Below are 19,142 nucleotides of genomic sequence, written 5' to 3' on the forward strand. Positions count from 1 at the left end.
TATGAATGAATAGAATAACGTATTAACAAAACATCTAAATTATAAAATATATATAAAAAGTTCACAGGTATGTCTGAAAATAACCAAAATAAATCGACACATTCCACTACGACATAAAAACTTAACACTGGGTATTATTGTGACTATTAGCAACGTAAAAAAAACGATCAATAATGCACTACTTCAGCGATTGTGGTAATAATGCCCAAGTTTTTTGTGAATGTTTTCTACTGCTCCACTCGTCTGTAGTGGATGTGCTGCAACCTGACGCACCGTAAACGAGAAGCTCCGCGGGCGACGATGTTTTCCGCTCCTTGTGTTAGAAATACGGTGATGATGCCCATTGAAAGCACGATCATCCTCTGTTTCAGAGGGCATGAAGATGGCGGATTGTACCTCCGAACACGGTTGCATTTAAATAAAACTAAAACATTAACTATATATATGACTGTAGTATCTGTTCCCGAAAGAACAGTTACCGTGGATGACCATGCAGCTTTGCTAGAAATGAAATGATAATTAAATAGACACCCTAGCTGCAAGCAGGCGTTGATACACTTCATTGGGGACATGTTGAAAATGTGTGCCCCGACCGGGACTCGAACCCGGGATCTCCTGCTTACATGGCAGACGCTCTATCCATCTGAGCCACCGCGGGCACAGAGGATAGTGCGTCTGCAGGGACTTATCCCTTGCACGCTCCCCGTGAGACCCACATTCCCAACATGTCCACAACACTACATTTGTAGTGCGCCTAATAGTTGTTTGCCCCCCATACGCTATGCCCGAACTCGTACGGGACTTGGTAGATTAATCTGCCACGAGTAATGAGTATGATGGGCAAACAACTATTAGGCGCACTACAAATGTAGTGTTGTGGACATGTTGGGAATATGGATCTCACGGGGAGCGTGCAAGGGATAAGTCCCTGCAGACGCACTATCCTATGTGCCCGCGGTGGCTCACATGGATAGAGCGTCTGCCATGTAAGCAGGAGATCCCGGGTTCGAGTCCCGGTCGGGCACACATTTTCAACATGTCCCCAATGAAGTGTATCAACGCCTGCTTGCAGTTAGGGTGTCTAATTATCATTTCAAAACTAAAACACCCAACTGGTGATGTTATTGTTACTACACATAAACGTCGTATGCGACTTGATTTCGCAGTCTTTAACAAAAAACCTCATGCTCCCGTACGTTACTCCATTAAAACAGAACCGACTCTTTTGAAAACCACTACATTCGACTGGGCGAAGCAAAACAAAATATTTTTGAGAATATTTCTCGGGTAGAACAACGGTCTGGCAAAAAGTAATTTAAAAATTGACAGAAACAGTTTCGAAGGCAGAAACACTTATTTTGATGGTGACCGGTTCTAGTCAGTATTTGATCGTTTCCAGATCCTCGTACCATGACGGCAGGCGGCTGACGTGAACGGAGCGTGTGTTGCTAGTTCACGATAGTGACGTTCGTGGAGTTAAAACACCCGCTTCATTCACTGCCAAAGCTCGATGACTGCGTTTTTGTGTTATTTTATTTCATCTTCATCGATGCGCCGTTTAGCAAAGCGGCGTCAGATAGAAAGATTTGCTCTAGGCGATCGAACTACCCCGACGGAGTCTACTGGCCAGTAACGCCGTATGATCATTTCAGTTTTGCTATCTGTATTTAATTTAATAATTATTCATAGTCAACATTTATCTTTATGCACATTCCGTTACCAATGAATTAAGGTTCAAATGGCTCTGAGGAGTATGGGACTTAACATCTGAGGTCATCAGTCCCCTATAACTAGAAATACTTAAACCTAACCGAAGGACACATGACACACATCCATGCCCGAGGCAGGATTCGAACCTGCAGCCGTAGCGGTTGCGCAGTTCCAGACTGAAGCGCCCAATGAATTAAGGGAAGGAAAGAAGAGCTAAAGATACCGGTAACTGTTTGGTATGCTGTGCAGCACGCACAAAACTCTCAAATTTTATTTTTGGTGACTAAAATGTCGACTTCGACTGCACAGGGTTTTTTAAAGAATTTATTATGCCTATCGGCTGTGAGGTTACATGCTCATTCATTTGTACAATGTACACTGAAGTTACGTAAGCCATGGATACCTCCTAACATCGTGCCGGACCTCCTTTTGCCCGACGTAGTGCAGCAGCTCAGTGTTGCCTGGACTCAGTCATTGGAAGTCCGCTGCAGAAATACTGAGCCATGCTGGCTCTACAGCCATCCATAATTGCGAAAGTGTTTCGGTGACGAATTTGGTGCACGAACTGATCTCTCGATTATGTCCCATAAATGTTCGATGGGATTCATGTCGAGCAACGTCGGTGGTCAAATCATTCGCTCGAATTTTCCAGACTGTTCTTCAGACCAATCGTGAACAATTGTGGCCTGGTGACATGGTGCATCGTCGTTTGGGAGCATGAAGACCATGAATGGCTGCAAATGTTCTCCAAGCAGCCAAACATAACCATTTCCAGTCAGTTATCGGTTCAGTTGGACCAGAGGGCACAGTCCATGCCATGTAATCGTAGTCCACACTACTATGGAGCCACCATCGGCTTGCACAGTGCCTTGTTGATAACTTAGATCCAGAGCTTCGTGAGATTTGCATCACACTCAAACCCTACCATCAGCTCATGGGACTCATGTGATCAGGTCACGGCTTTTGCAGTCGTCTAGGGTCCGATCTTTATGGTCACGAGCACAGGTGAGGCGCTGCAGTCGATGTCATGTTAAAGACATCCGCTTTGGTCGTCATCTGTCGTAGCATGTTAACGTCAGATTTCACCACACTGTCTTAACGGATAGTTAGTCGCACGTCCGACAAAGATTTCTGCGGTTATTTCACGCCGTGTTACTGGGCTGCAAAAAAACACTTGTGAATTCCTAAGGAACCAAACTGCTGAGGACATCGGTCTCTAGATTTACACATTACTTTAAAACAACTTAAGCTAAGAACACACAGACTCATGTCAGAGGGAGGACTCGAACCTGCGGCGGGAGGGGCCGCGCAATCCGTGTCATGGCTCCTAAAACCGCGCGGCCACCCGGCACGGCTTTGTCTGCTAGCACAGACGACTATGCAAAACGCCGGTGCTCTCGTTCGTTAAGTGCAGGCAATCTGCCACTGCGTTTTCCATGGTGAGGGTAACACCTGAAATTTGGCATTTTCGGCACACTCTTGATACTGTGAACCTCCGATTTCCGAAATGGAATGTCCCATGCGTCAATCTCCTATTGCCATTCCGCATTCAAAGTGTGGTAATTCCCGTCGTGCCGCCATAATCACCGTCGGAAATCTTTTACCTGAATCACCTGGATACGCGATACTGCCGCCATTGCATATGTGCGCATCCCTATCTTCTGCTTTTGCCACCTCAGTAACTATAGCTGCATCGCTTGAACAGTCTTTACAACATATACAACAAATGATCATGCGTTTTAAAAGCTACTCGGATTATATAACAATAATTATATCGTTGAAAATGAGCTTGCGGCCCGATAGTACACCAGCATAGTAAGTTTAAAATTTTAAAAAAAAAACATTTCATTCATCAGTAAGTAGATTCCCGCAGATAAAACCTTTCATTCAATTACATCTAAATCTGTAGCCCGCAAGCCACTGTACGATGTGTGGCACACGTTCAGTGTACATGGGTATTTCTCACACCCATCATACATCGTTAATACCCCAATTGACCGTGTTAGCATACAGATCAACACATCAATACAAGACTTCGGCTGAGAAATATCGGAAACTCGTACGAACACTAATGCGTCCACTCAGCCGCTATTTGGCGGTGTCATTTGCAAACGAACGCCAAATGAGATTAATCAGCGCGCTTAGGCCGTCTGGTCGACGTGCGTCTGAAAATTAGTGCTGCGCGGTGGCAAATCAAACAAATTTCACAAAAAGGAACAGCGCGGATGAAAAACGGCTCCACGGCCGGCTGGCAATCACGGCCGCGTCACGGAGCACTGGTATTGAATGAGACCGCAACCATATTAAAAGTTAACAAGCACCAGTTAAATCGTTTAAAAATAATTAGAATCAGTTGGTCAATAAGCGACGTATTTGCTGCGGTCGCTTTCAGCGCAGTGAATGTAGCAACCGCGGGCAATCCGTTCAATTTCCTCACAGACACAAACACGGCTGCGAACGCGAGATCGTTTGCACAGTGTTAGTCGGGCGGACAGAGAAGCAACGGCAAACCACGACTCGCTTTTCAGGCTGGTCGTAGCTACAGAGACTTTGCAGCCAAACTGAATTTAACGTATTCGCTAACTTCCCTGTTTTTCGTTTTATTTTATATTCGTTGTACGCTCACTCATTTTATCAAAGAAAGGGTTTTTCCCTTTATCTAGCTGTCACAGAGCAACTTGCTTTCGCCCAACGCTACTCTTCCGCTTGTTTCTACACCAGTGCGCACTCATAACGAAAGGTTTTTCGTAGGTGGATTTAGCAACAAATATAGGGTGTGTCACAAACGACGTAAGAGCTGCGTCTGACGAAGTGCAGGAATCAATTCCGGAAAGGCAGGCTCCTACCAGCACATACACTCTTGCCATGTCCCAGATTTTGATAAGTAGCGTATCGGTTTTGGGCGAACAACAGGCGTTAGGGACGACCTCCAAAAGAAGTCTGAGAAAAATATTTCACTATTTAGTACTGTCGGCTGGTGTGTCAGTGAGGATCTGCTCATCCGAAACCTTCCAAAGTAACACTAGTGCACAGACTGACCAACTGAGATTCTGTTCTTCGACGTCATTGCTACGATGGTAGCAAGAGCTGTTTATGTTAGCCACTAGCCCTGTAATAATGTCATGCATTTGCAGTGGGTTCTCTGGTATAGTACTGTATGAAATAACTGTACATCTTTGCATCTGTTGTTCTCTCAAAGTTAGCATATATTGTTCACATTGGAACATACAGGGTGTTTCAAAAATGACCGGTATATTTGAAACGGCAATAAAAACTAAACGAGCAGCTATAGAAATACACCGTTTGTTGCAATATGCTTGGGACAACAGTACATTTTCAGGCAGACAAACTTTCGAAATTACAGTAGTTACAATTTTCAACAACAGATGGCGCTGCGGTCTGGGAAACTCTATAGTACGATATTTTCCACATATCCACCATGCGTAGCAATAATATGGCGTAGTCTCTGAATGAAATTACCCGAAACCTTTGACAACTTGTCTGGCGGAATGGCTTCACATGCAGATGAGATGTACTGCTTCAGCTGTTCAATTGTTTCTGGATTCTGGCGGTACACCTGGTCTTTCAAGTGTTCCCACAGAAAGAAGTCACAGGGGTTCATGTCTGGCGAATAGGGAGGCCAATCCACGCCGCCTCCTGTATGTTTCGGATAGCCCAAAGCAATCACATGATCATCGAAATATTCATTCAGGAAATTAAAGACGTCGGCCGTGCGATGTGGCCGGGCACCATCTTGCATAAACCACGAGGTGTTCGCAGTGTCGTCTAAGGCAGTTTGTACCGCCACAAATTCACGAAGAATGTCCAGATAGCGTGATGCAGTAATCGTTTCGGATCTGAAAAATGGGCCAATGATTCCTTTGGAAGAAATGGCGGCCCAGACCAGTACTTTTTGAGGATGCAGGGACGATGGGACTGCAACATGGGGTTTTTCGGTTCCCCATATGCGCCCGTTCTGTTTATTGACAAAGCCGTCCAGGTAAAAATAAGCTTTGTCAGTAAACCAGATGCTGCCCACATGCATATCGGCGTCATCAATCCTGTGCACTATATCGTTAGCGAATGTCTCTCGTGCAGCAATGGTAGCGGCGCTGAGGGGTTGCCGCGATTGAATTTTGTATGGATAGAGGTGTAAACTCTGGCGCATGAGACGATACGTGGACGTTGGCGTCATTTGGACCGCAGCTGCAACACGGCGAACGGAAACCCGAGGCCGCTGTTGGATCACCTGCTGCACTAGCTGCGCGTTGCCCTCTGTGGTTGCCGTACGCGGTCGCCCTACCTTTCCAGCACGTTCATCCGTCACGTTCCCAGTCCGTTGAAATTTTTCAAACAGATCCTTTATTGTATCGCTTTTCGGTCCTTAGGGTTACATTAAACCTCCGTTGAAAACTTCGTCTTGTTGCAACAACACTGTGTTCTAGGCGGTGGAATTCCAACACCAGAAAAATCCTCTGTTCTAAGGAATAAACCATGTTGTCTACAGCACACTTGCACGTTGTGAACAGCACACGCTTACAGCAGAAAGACGACATACAGAATGGCGCACCCACAGACTGCGTTGTCTTCTATATCTTTCACATCACTTGCAGCGCCATCTGTTGTTGAAAATTGTAACTACTGTAATTTCGAAAGTTTGTCCGCCTGAAAATGTACTGTTGTCCCAAGCATATTGCAACAAACGGTGTATTTCTATCGCTGCTCGTTTAGGTTTTATTGCCGTTTCAAATATACCGGTCATTTTTGAAAGACCCTGTAGCTACTACCTGTTAAATTTTTCAATGTATGACATTTATGATTCTGGCAATAATGTCCCAGTAATATTACCCTACTTGTTCAAAATTTTGACCCATGAATGAACAACAATACAGTCTGACTACTCTTAATGAAATACTAGGTATTGAGCACACTTTGATAGCGCTAAGGAGTAAATGAAAGTGACTGCGAGGTTGTAGCCAAGACGTTCAAGCATTATACGCATCCTACAAGTGCAGCTATGTCCTCTGACAGAGGAAACTTGCGCGATGCAAGTGTAAACTACACCTTGTACTTCATAACACCTAATAACAAGAACCATTAATCACACATGTATTAACGACTTATGTACTTATCCAGTGTTAAGCTTTGAACTGTTGGAAATAGCAAGAGTACTTAAAAACAGAAATTGTAAGGTGTCAGACAAATAACACACCTTACACTGAATTCCTGAAACAATTCTGGCTAAATCGATATGTCCCATGACACAGTACGTGAAAATGTACGAAGTTTGTTAATATGCAAATCGAGTAAACGTGCCGACATCTCGTGAATATAAACCACTAACACTCACACTAAGAATCGCACACAAGTAATTTCCCAAACCGGAACTACGAGATGCAGTTCTGAGGAAGGGTGAATTTTATGGAGAGAACGCCCATCCCCTGTTCGGCCAAAACCTTCACAGTGGGATATCCTGCAGATACAATGCGAAGCCGGAGCCATTGCGCAGGCCGGCGCCAAAAGCCGCCCTTGTCCCTGCTTTTAACGACGACTCTTTGAAAAGCCTTTCTGCTGGAACACGGTTGTAAATGGCACATAAATGTCCTGAGAAATCCAACTCAAAACATTGGTGACTCACTGTGGCCCCCTGCGTAAAAACCCATGTGGTAAAAAGCTATTTGTATCAGTATCACGTAGCAGAGGTTAAACTCTGAACGACACCTGTGATAGGCTACAGAAACTCTAGTGGATGGAGTTATAACAAGTACAAACGCTCTCACAGGCCAGAAAGAAAACGCGTCACCACCAGCTTTGATATAGACAGATGCAGACGGAAAACTTCGCTCTTCTCTTGCAGCAAACCGTTGAGCAAGTGAGCAAGGCGGCTCGCGCCACTCTGAGACGATTTTGAGAGTATAATGTGCACACTTGTTCACAGGCTAGTCATAACTCTTAAGGAGTTAAACTGCAAAGTCTCCTAGTACAGAGAAATGCACCGAGCACTGACAGTTAACGCTTGTGAGTTATGTGAGGGAAACGAATTCATTATATTCCAGCCAAATAGCCTGCAGCATGCCAATTAGCTAGGGAACATCTAGGAGTCTTGGCTTAACCGAAGATGTAGTAAATGCATCAGACTGTTGTTCATCAATCGAGAGAGATTTAGAAGATTCTCAAGTTCGCAGCTCACGCCAACATTACCCACTGCTCCCACCGACGAAAGGTTTACACACTACTCGAACTAACTTATGCTAACAACACACACACACACACACACACACACACACACACACACACGAGTGACGACTCTAACCTCCGGCGGGAGGGGCCCCGCAATCCGTCACATGGCGCCTTAAACCGCGCGGTCACTCCGCGTGGCTGCGACGAAAGGTAAACATGCATGCTCGAGCTACGTCAGCAAGTGATATTCAATTGACACTCGGAACTGCAATCATCTCTGTCACTCCTATTTTTCGTACATTTAACCATCACCTGTAATTAAACATATTCACTATTTTCGATCTTAATTGGAATGAAAACACACGATATATCGAATCTAACGAAAAGGATCGATCAGTCACTGCAGAGTGCTTTATACTCTGAAGTTACTGAATTGTTTTAATTGTGCAATTATATTTGCAGTGAAATTTACGTACCCTATACGGACCTCATTCTGTTTTGGGTATGTTCATTGTGCATTTTTAACTTAACTGATATTTCTGGCCCCTATTGTATTTAATTTCTTTGTATTTTATAGACCCCTGTCGTGGTCATCAACCATCTTACTATTAAAGAACCGTAGAATAGCTAGACATTTCGCTTCACAGTTGTAAACACCCAGTATCAGTATTTTACCATCCTGTATGTATTAAAATTATGATTTATATGTCAAAGTCATACTCAGTAAAAAATAAAAATTACGAAAATAAGATTTTCATTCTTTTCTAACATATTTATACACCTGAACCCATGCCGGCCGAAGTGGCCGTGCGGTTAAAGGCGCTGCAGTCTGGAACAGCAAGATCGCTACAGTCGCAGGTTCGAATCCTGCCTCGGGCATGGATGTTTGTGATGTCCTTAGGTTAGTTAGGTTTAACTAGTTCTAAGTTCTAGGGGACTAATGACCTCAGCAGTTGAGTCCCATAGTGCTCAGAGCCATTTGAACCTGAACCCGTACACCAATTTCTGTTAGCGATAACGTTTCCTTTACAGAGAGTGTAGTGGAACTGACATTGAGATCATTGATTACATCATTGTCCGTACTGCTGCACTCTTTTGAACTCTGCTTGGTGAGCTGGTGTCTTCCTGCCTTGCAGGCCGTAGGTTCATCACAAATCCCTAAAACACTCACAGAGTCCTTGCGCAGTTGTTGTAGGAAGATAGATCAGAACCAGTCTCACACTTGTTAGAAAACCAGAGATATCGCAGGTGGAAGGCATAGATCAGGGCTGGCCACAGCTTGCTACACTTCATGCGTGCAGGATGTGTGGGCCGTGCACTGACCAAGGCTTGCCTCAGCTTTGCTCGCCCTCCTCGGCAGTACGTGAAAAAGTTGGTGGTACGAATAGTAAAATTTCGTGACGTCGCACGTATTATGCCGCTGTCAATTGCAATAGTTTTCGATGGAGTACTGGAGACTTTACACATTGCGATTTTGTGCACCCTGTACCACCTCTAGAAATTGATCAATGAGAGGTAACGGACGGAAAAAGTCTAATGAACTTATGTCTGGAAATGCAAGAGACCATTTATTCAATCATACATTGTTACAGAGACTGCAGTCTAATACGCACTGTACCATGCAGCCACGGTTACACTACGTGTTGAATATGGATTCCATGTTCCTCAACGCATGCATGTAAGCACCGTAGCATGTTCTGTCTCATTTGTTCACATTGGCCAGGATGCTTCTGAACAGGGTCAAAGGCAGAATGAATACACTGCTCCAGCGTGTCCACATCTGGACTGGGATCCGTATACACGATACTTTTGAGATGGCCCCATAACTAGAAATCGCGCAGGTTGAGATCCGTTGAACGTGCAAGTCATGTAAGTGGACCCACCTCGGCCGATCCATCGACCAGGGAGGACACGATTGAGATGGTTCCGGACGTTAACGGCAAAGTGGGCTGGACCACAATTATGTAGCAGCCACGTACCCCCTCAAATCATCAATGCCACTTCTTCCAGCAGAGAAGGCAAAGTTATCCGCAAGAAACGTCGATAGTTCCGTCCTGTTAGGCGAGGTGGACGGAAGACTGGCCTCAGAACACGGTCGCCAGTTATCTCGGCCCAAGGATTCCGGCTACATCGATACTGATGATTCGCTGCCATCATACCATTGGGGCTCTGCCCACTATCCCATAGACGACTGCTTTGAAAGTTGAAGATACCACTCCATGTAAGGATGGCCTCATCTGCGAATAGGATGGGTGACACAAATCCCAAAATCGCCTTTGGTTGGTGAAGTAACCAGTGACAAAACTGCTCCTGGTGCGGAAAGTCTGTCGCTAGTCATTCCTGCATACTCTGTCAGGGATGAGGGTAGCTATGATTGTCACCGAGAATGTTACACACGGTCGTCTGGCTTAGCCTGTACTGAAGGACCAACTGCCTGGTACTGACACGGCTGTCGCCTTCCACATTTTCCTCCACATCTGGCGTCCAGGCATTTCAGGAATGTCTTTCATAATTTCCTGCTTCAAATAATAATAACCCAACTAGTAACAAGTAAAAACCTTGACATACCTTTTATCTACCAATTATTCTGTGTAAATAACTAGAGCTTGAAATCAATGCTTTCTTCGAAATTCCCTCTGCCACATGTACAAATGTAGTGTACCGAAACTTATAAAACGCTAAACTGAAATAATAAACAGCTTAAGGAACTACAAACGAACTCAGTCTGACAGACACTCGAAAAATATAAAACCACCAAATGAAATAATTACCTGGACAACAACAGAAAAATAAAAGCACAGAACGGATTGTCTCATCGGAACAAAAATGTAAACTGTATTTGCAAAACGAAATTTGTTATTTTGTAAATAAAAGTTTATATACGTTAGAAAAAAAAAAGAAGCGACCCTGTCTCAGACAAACGACGAAACAATTTCAAACATTGAATGCTGTGGTTGTTGTCGGCGAGAATAGGACTCCTGATACAACCTTGCTGCCCGCCACCAGTTGCCATTTACCTTTCCGTAAATAAACACCGGCGTACTCGTCACAGCAGCGCTTCAGTGCAGCGCTGGCCTAGCCGCTGCCGTGTGCGGAGCTCGCCGCGACTGGGGCACGTCGTCGGCCGTATGCCTTCGTAGCTTGTGAGTACAACATACTCATCCAGTTATGGAAACTCAAATTAGGAAGTCTTCGTTGAAATTTCCGTTCTCGTACGGATACGACAGGCCGAAAGTTTTTGAAATCGGCGACTGGTTGCTCGAAAAGATATGTTTGACAAGATGATGGCGTTCATGGTTTGGCGTATGATTTCCTTGGTAATGTAGTGTATGTTAAAGTGTGAGATGTTGAAACATGTACCCAGACTATGACAAACAGGCGTTTTCGCGAACTTCCTTCATTCCAATAGTGAATCTAGTTCAATTACGATCAGCTATGCTGGTTTAGGGTTGCGATTTGTGCGCATATTCAACCCCCATTTTGAACTGAAGTTCTATCTCATCAAACAAGCGTTAGCGCTTAATGGAACGGTTTTGCAGGTTACTGGTGAGGCATGAACGGGCAACAAACATTTCGGTGTTGACAGTGCTGTGCGAAATGTTCGAATTTATCTTCGTAAGCACGTTCCGTCGTAAATTATGTTAAAGGTTTGAAAGGCTTAGTTGTTTATGGTGGCCAACCAGGGACAGGCGTAGCATGGGGATCTACTGATCACCTTCAGGCAACCTGTCCCCATGTAAAATTCTTACGGAGGAAAAACCAGGCACTCACCTCCGCGGGTGATGTGCGAGATCACCAAAAACTGGCGTATGCGGAGACCTTGTCAACTCCTATTGCCGGAAACCGGGAGTTGGCAGGGCCCTGACGTATCAGGTCAGGGAGAAAATGAAGGAACTCAGGATTCAACTGCACGTGGGGTATTAACTAATGAACAGAGTTCAATCTTTACCCTTCCAAAACGTTCTGATCAGGCCTCTCCAGGAGAGACTAATCCCCAGGCCTTATACGGTAGCATGACATCTAGAAAACGGCTGTTAAACGTCCCGAGATGCCACTAGGTTGCAATCCCGATGATATTCCAGTGTCATTAGTAGGCAGTGACATGCTAGTTGAGGACAAAACCAGACCAACCCAACATTCAACGACCACTATGATCACCCAGTATCAAGTAAGGATAATTCAAAGAAGTCGTCTACACAAACGAAACGGCCCCCTAGAATATAAGACAGGGGAAACGGCGGAGACTGATGGAGTGAGGGTAATGGAATCCCTTCGGAATGAGGACGTTCAGATGGAGTTAGACGATCACGTGAACACAACAGTGTTCGAATCTTACGGATCTCTTCTGGTTCCGAGCACGCTTTTGTCGGAAGATACTGAGCAGTAGTGAACAGTTATATGCAGGCTGACGAGCTGGCTACAGTAATATCTCCTGCATAAGTTCGGCGGTAAAGTCACAGTGTTTGAAAGATTATCTTTATGCCGCTGATATAGATGTTGCCATGTTACATGGGGTTGTAAAAACTGAAGTAGCTGACATACCAGGTTATGAACCATCATCAACATCGCAAATGAAGGAGGAACAGCAGTTTTATTCAAGGAGGGTATCGCGTGACGATCTCAAGCTATTTTAGAGACTGGTCGGGTAAATCCGTCCAACTTCATGACTTCATTTTAATTAAAGTTCAAAAATGTTCAAATGTGTGTGAAATCTTATGGGACTTAACTGCTAAGGTCATCAGTCCCTAAGCTTACACACTACTTGACCTAAATAACTCAAGGACAAACACACACACACACACACACACACACACACACACACACACACACACACACACACACACACACACACACACCCGAGGGAGGACTCGAACCTCCACCGGGACCAGCCGCACAGTAATTAAAGTATATGCGCCATCTGGGACTAATGAAAGACGGTTCAGAAGTAACTTTTATCGGGATGGGATGTTTAACTGTAAAGAACGTTGGGGCCGCCGACATGCTTGCCGAAGATTTTACCTTTATGTTGCGCCTTGAAGACCAGGTACCCAATTTTAACACCTGTCAAGAGCTACAAACATTGGTGACTGAGTTAGAACTGCTGGACACCTAGACTTACTTAAATCCACACCATATCGGCTATACTTATGTCAGTAACACGTCAGCAAGCAGGTTGGATAGAATCTATGATAATAAAGAATTCATGCGCAATACCGATGATTTTGAGCTATCGCTTCTCGGACCACTGTGCATACCATATTTCAGATATCCGGCAAAAAGCTTTTCGTGGCTGTGGGATGTGACAACATCTCACTATTTCAGGATTCTGAACTCAAGCAACAGATCACACAGACTTGGCATAAATGCTTACGCTCCCAAACTGTCGGGAGCGGATCATTTGGTGGACAGAACAAACAAAAACCCTTTTTTCGTAAATGCGTTATACAGTATGCAAATGCCCAAGCGTATTGGCGCAAACAAACGGCGGAAAATAACTTATCCTGTTTGTGAGACCTTTATCAAGAACCAGGTGGCCTTTCGGCTAATATAATCAAACAAACTCTTCGACTCGACCATAACCGATCTAGCCCGGAAGCGTTTGGACGGCGTGCGTACGCGAACCCGAGGCAAAGGGCGATCTTGTGCAGAGACATACATCGTTATACCACGTAATAAGGGAGACACGTAAAGGGAAACAGAATAATTACCACGTTGGCGGACGATGAAGCTGGAGAGTACAGTACTCAGACCGCCATAATACAATATGTGGAGAAGTGTTATTGGGATCTCTACACTGGAACGAGCTTGCAGTTATGTACAATGAATTATTCACTAACCAGGCATTCCGTACTACATTTACGGAGGGAATGATTTTACTCAATCCCAACAAAAAAAAACCGCAGCAAGAGGATTTCTGATTGTAGATCACTCATTTTACTCAACACTGACTTTAAAATTCTCAATCGTATTCTGAATAAAAGGATCTTCATCCTGAAAAATGTCATAGGTAATTACCAAACAAGTGCAATAAAGGAAAGATCAATGCTAGATACCTTATGTAAGCATAGGGATGTCATAAACCTCACTTATATAAGTGAGTAGTATTTCCTTATTGTTTTTACATTTTGATAAAGCCTTTGATAGGATCAATCACGTCACCATGCAGAAAATTCGTTTCAACGACCTCTTCATAACCGTCATACGTAAACGTATCAGTGGTGCTTTTTAAAGGATTAAAATCAATAGACAATTGACTGAAACATTTCCAGTTCAACAATCAGTACGTCGAGGATGTCTAATGTCTATGACATACGCGATCGCGGTGGAATCTTCATTTTCGACAATGACCAGAAATTGAAAGGACTACAGATCTTCAATACTACGACAGAATGTCACGGTAATGCTGACGACATAAGCGTTATTGTAAGTTCGAATAGTGAGGCAGATGATGTGCGACGTCTGGTACACTCACGAACCTTTGAATCTTCAAAAATCCAAAATAAAGCATCTCTGTTCTTACAACAGTGCAATAGGTGCGCACTGATTAGATGTAATTGAATAGAGACTCCAACTCGGATTGTGTTTAAGAGCTAATCCCAAGCTCATGGCTATGTACAAGTGGAAGCGGAAATTTAATGTCATCAGAGCGTTTCTGAAGGACCATAACATGCGATCTTTAGGCTGTTTGCAGAAAGCTCAGTTTATAAATACATACATACATAGCAAAATGTATCACGTCGCAACAGTCTTACCGATACCACATGCCACTGCACATAAAATACTAGCTGCAGCGTGTTGGTATGTGTGGAAACAAAATATCTTCAAAGTATCTTTCCACATGGCGACTTTGCAGAGGAACAACGGTGTACTTGTAATTAAATCTAGATGTGGCGCATTGTTTCTAATTCGTGCTTTTAAACTAATACTTGCCACTAAGAGAGCCATTACGAAACTTCTATTCCTCTCATTAGATCCCGGGGACACGAACGCTCCCATTAAAGCAGCACATATAGATGCCAGCCTAGGCTACGTTGGAGCTATACAAGACTTCTTGCAGCACAAACTAACACTAGAACCGTCTATGATTATATTACCAGAAATCGTTTTCACGACAGAATTCAGGTAAAATATCCTGCGAAAAGCTGGATGAAGTTTTGGAAAAAATATCAGTAATTAAATTCTACCTACTAGAGTCAGTACTGTATGGTATTACGTAAACAAAACCATACCCATAGCGGAACGATTATGGAAAATCAAATCGAGGCCGTCTTCTTACAAATGTCAGCTTGTAGAAACTGTAGCGCACATCGTTTTACTAGTAAGTTGAAGAAGAATAACAAATTTAAGGAATGGTTTCAAAACTTTATCTATTGCTTCATGTGGGTTACAAAGAGGACAGTTTTCTTGTTTAGAAGCAGAATACTTATTCTCTCTCTTCTATTATTCCTTAAATCTTTCTCATGTTGGTTTTAAAATGAGAACTGTTCTAATTTACCAAACCCCGCCGGCACAGAATTTTGTTTCATTTGTTGAAACATACATGGTTTCTGTACAAGCACATCCTGCACCCTGCGCATAATCACTTAAATTGTGAAAATGTTTTCGAATGAATGTTTGTTATGGATTTTTCCGTCACCTTTTTGCCTGTTATGAGTTACGTCCTACAAGGAACTCTCGCCATTGGGAGTGGCATCTCTTCTTTATTTTACCTTAATTACTCCTTCAGTTTTGCTTTACAATGAAGACATGTATGAGAGCAAACATATGACGGTGTTACTCCTTAAAATTTCTTTCACTCAAATAAATAAAATACATGGGCACAACGGTGCGACTCAGTGACAGGTATGGGGGAAGACATTGTCGCCAGGCCTTGGAATCTTCAACCTCTGCCCTCTTTGCCTCCGCCTGCCTTGTGCTGAGAGACTTCTCCCAGGAAATAAAAATAGAAAAAAGGTATATTACAAAAGATGTGAATGGGTGAGAGGTATGGGGGCGGCATCGTAGCCAGGCCTCAGAATTATTGACCTCCACCCCTATTGCGGCCATCTGCCTGGCACTCAGACGCACAAAAAAAAAAAAAAAAAAAAGATAGTGCCATGAGGTAGCGTATTTGCTTCTGAATCGAGGGCTGATTTGGATTACGATTCCAGTCTCGCGGAAGGCCACATTTTTTACCCGTTTCGTGACATAAAAACTAAGAAAAATTAAAAAAGGTGGTCTAGGGGTAGCGTCTTTGATTAGTAATCAAAACGTTCTCGGTCCCGCTGCGAAACCCACCACCGATTAAATTTTGATTAAAAATCGACATTGGCGGCCAAAACTTCTGGCATAAGAAGTCATCCTCATTCTGCCAAAAGGCTTTGTCAAAGAAGGCGGAGGAGCGGAAATAAGTTCAGGGCACTCTCTCGCTCTTGGGGTGGGAAACTAGGTGGAAGAATCAGCAATGATCAATGGCATAATGATGAAGGCAATGGGAACCACTGCATTAAAGACACACAACGTGTATCCACAGGACATGTGGCCTGTAACTGAAAGAGTGTTACAGTGGTCTCTCCGTTGGCAAAATGTTCTGGAATAGTCCTCCATTTGGATCTCCGTGAGGGGACTGTCAAAGGGGAGATGACCATAAGAAAAAGACTGAATAACCAACGAAAGGATAACGCTCTGCTAGTCGGGGCGTGGAATGTCAGAAGCTTGAACGTGGTAAGGAAACTAGAAAATCTGGAAAGTGAAATGCAAAGGCTCAGTCTAGACGTAGTAGGGGTTAAGTGAAGTGAAATGGAAACAACGATTTCTTGTCGAATGAGTGTAGAGCAATATCAACAGCAGCAGAAAATGGTGTAACAGGCGTAGGATTAGTTATGGACAGAAAGGTATGGCGGAGAGTATGTTCCTGTGAACAGTTCAGTGATAGGGTTGTTCTTATCAGAATCAACAGCAAACCAACACCGACAACGATAGTTCAGCTATACACACAGATGTCACAAGCTGAAGATGAAGAGATAGAGAAAGTATACGAAGATATTGAAAGGAAAACAGTACGTAAAGAGAGATGAAAATTTAACGGTCAAGGGGGATTGGAATGTGGTTGTAGGGGAAGGAGCAGAAAATGGAATTACAGGAGAATATGAGTTTATTAGCGGGAGCGAGAGAGGTGAAAGACTAACTGAATCCTGCAATAAAATTCACTTACTAATAGCCAGAATTCGGGCAATGTCCGAAAGAACATCTTCATGTATAATTAAGGCAAACCGGCCATTGACCTCCTGTGCGGATGCACACTTATTGCCCGAGCTCTTACAGGACTCTGTAAGATTATCTGCCGCGTGTAATGAGTGTAATGGACAGGGGCACTACGAATGTAGGGTGTTGACATTAAGCTGGGAATGTGGGTCTCACGGAGAGCGTGCAAGGGATAAGTCTCGGCAGTCGCGCTATCCTCTGCCCTCGGTGGCTCAGATGAATAGAGCGTCTGCCATGTAAGTAGGAGATCCCGGGTTCGAGTCCCAGTCGGGCCACACATTTTCGACTGTCCCCGTTGATGTACATCAACGCCTGTCGGCAGCGTAGGGTCTTGATTTAATTATCATTTCATTCTTTAAAAACGTGTATCAACGCTGGAAAGAAAACCAGGTAACTGCGAACAAACTGTGGGTAACAGAAGATATACTACGGTTGATCAACAAAACAAGTACAAAATTGTTCAGGGAAATTCGAGAATACAGAAATACAAGTGGTACGTTTCTACTTAACATCTGTTTGTTTAACCTTTGAATCTAAAAGGGGTGGAAGGGCTGACCCAATGAAGTGAACATTTCAATTCCAATGGGTTTATTAGGCACCCAAAACAATCACATAAAATTTGACAAGTGCCACTCGGGAAAGATTATTTAAGAGACTTACATTACATAAAATCATAAGCACGTTAATAAATCATCTCCGATAAACATTGAGAACCACCAGTCAGGCAAAATATCTAAGAAACTCGTTACATAAAAATCATAAACAAGTTAATAAATCATCTCCCACGATCTCCCACCAAAATTGACAGAACCAAAAAAATGGGTCAAATGTCCCTGAGCACTATGGGACTTAACATCGGAGGTCATCAGTCCCCTAGAACTTAGAACCACTTAAACCTAACTAACCTAAGGACATCACACACATCCATGCCCGAGGCAGGATTCGAACCTGCGACCGTTGCGGTCGCGCGGTTCCAGACTGTAGTTGACAGAACCCACTAAGGTAGAATTTAATCACAACTTTAACAAACAGCTCAGTTAAGACATTTAAGACCCCTTTCAATTTCACCTTTAACGCTACATGTAAAATAACAGTGGACATACAGTGTCAGCTTTAACACGAATACTTAAAACATTTATTAAACGCAAGCCGGAAATCTTGCAGGGCGAACCCGAAATAATTCAAGTGCCCACTGACTTGGACGTTTAGGGCATAGAAAGTTACAAATTTGTACAATGATAAATGCCTAACAACAGAAGCAAGGTCCAAGCTTGTAAGGCTGAAGTTCAACCACTAATGGTGGAACCCACAGAGAAGTAATACTTTACTTCGAACCTAGACGTGGCTCCGTTTGCAATCCACGTCGAGTAGGCCACCAAAATGTGAACCAAGCAAACACTACCGAAGAGGACCACACGAGCTCAGGCGAAGTCCACCGCCCGTAAGCGATTTGTAATCTAAAGGGAAGCCCAGTGCTTCGGTTGCCCACTGCCTCAGCTCACTGAAACAGACCACACCCGACAACAGGAGGCAGAAAAGCTTTCCCTAGCTGTAACATTTAAGATTGACCAGTAAATTTATAAAATCAAGCTACACAACAACTAATTTCACCCGCAAGTGCTTCTTTTAAGAAAAACTGTACTTAATAAACAAAAACTAAGAATGGGAAATGAACTGGCTCCCGAGAACCGACACTCACTAGAACTTAATGACACACATCCGCAAATACATCAATATTATGCGGAAGCAGAGCACACACTTGGTAAGAGGCTTCATCTGAAATCTAACAAACATAACCTCACACGTCTTGCAATGTCTTACTGTGCCAAGAGCGATCACACTCATAGTTAACTAATCCCTCTTAGTAATTAGCGTACTTAACTGGATGTCTTGATGTTGGGGCAATTTTGAGAAGATGTCAGACCATCACTTCGCGAGACAATAACAGCGTGTCCCTCCAAGGAAGCGGGCACATCCACAGCTCACGAGGTTGTCGGAGAATGCCCAGC

The 19,142-nt window shown here is 43.8% G+C and overlaps 1 non-coding gene across 1 annotated transcript; it reads right to left on the reverse strand.

Moving 5' to 3' along the window:
- Positions 1 to 584: 584 nt before the first annotated feature.
- On the reverse strand, positions 585 to 659 carry Trnat-ugu (transfer RNA threonine (anticodon UGU)). The gene has a single exon. It is a non-coding gene; the product is annotated as a tRNA-Thr (tRNA).
- Between the last annotated feature and the right edge of the window lie 18,483 nt (positions 660 to 19,142).

Source organism: Schistocerca serialis, chromosome 1 (assembly GCF_023864345.2).
Source record: "Schistocerca serialis cubense isolate TAMUIC-IGC-003099 chromosome 1, iqSchSeri2.2, whole genome shotgun sequence".
NCBI lineage: Eukaryota > Metazoa > Arthropoda > Insecta > Orthoptera > Acrididae > Schistocerca > Schistocerca serialis.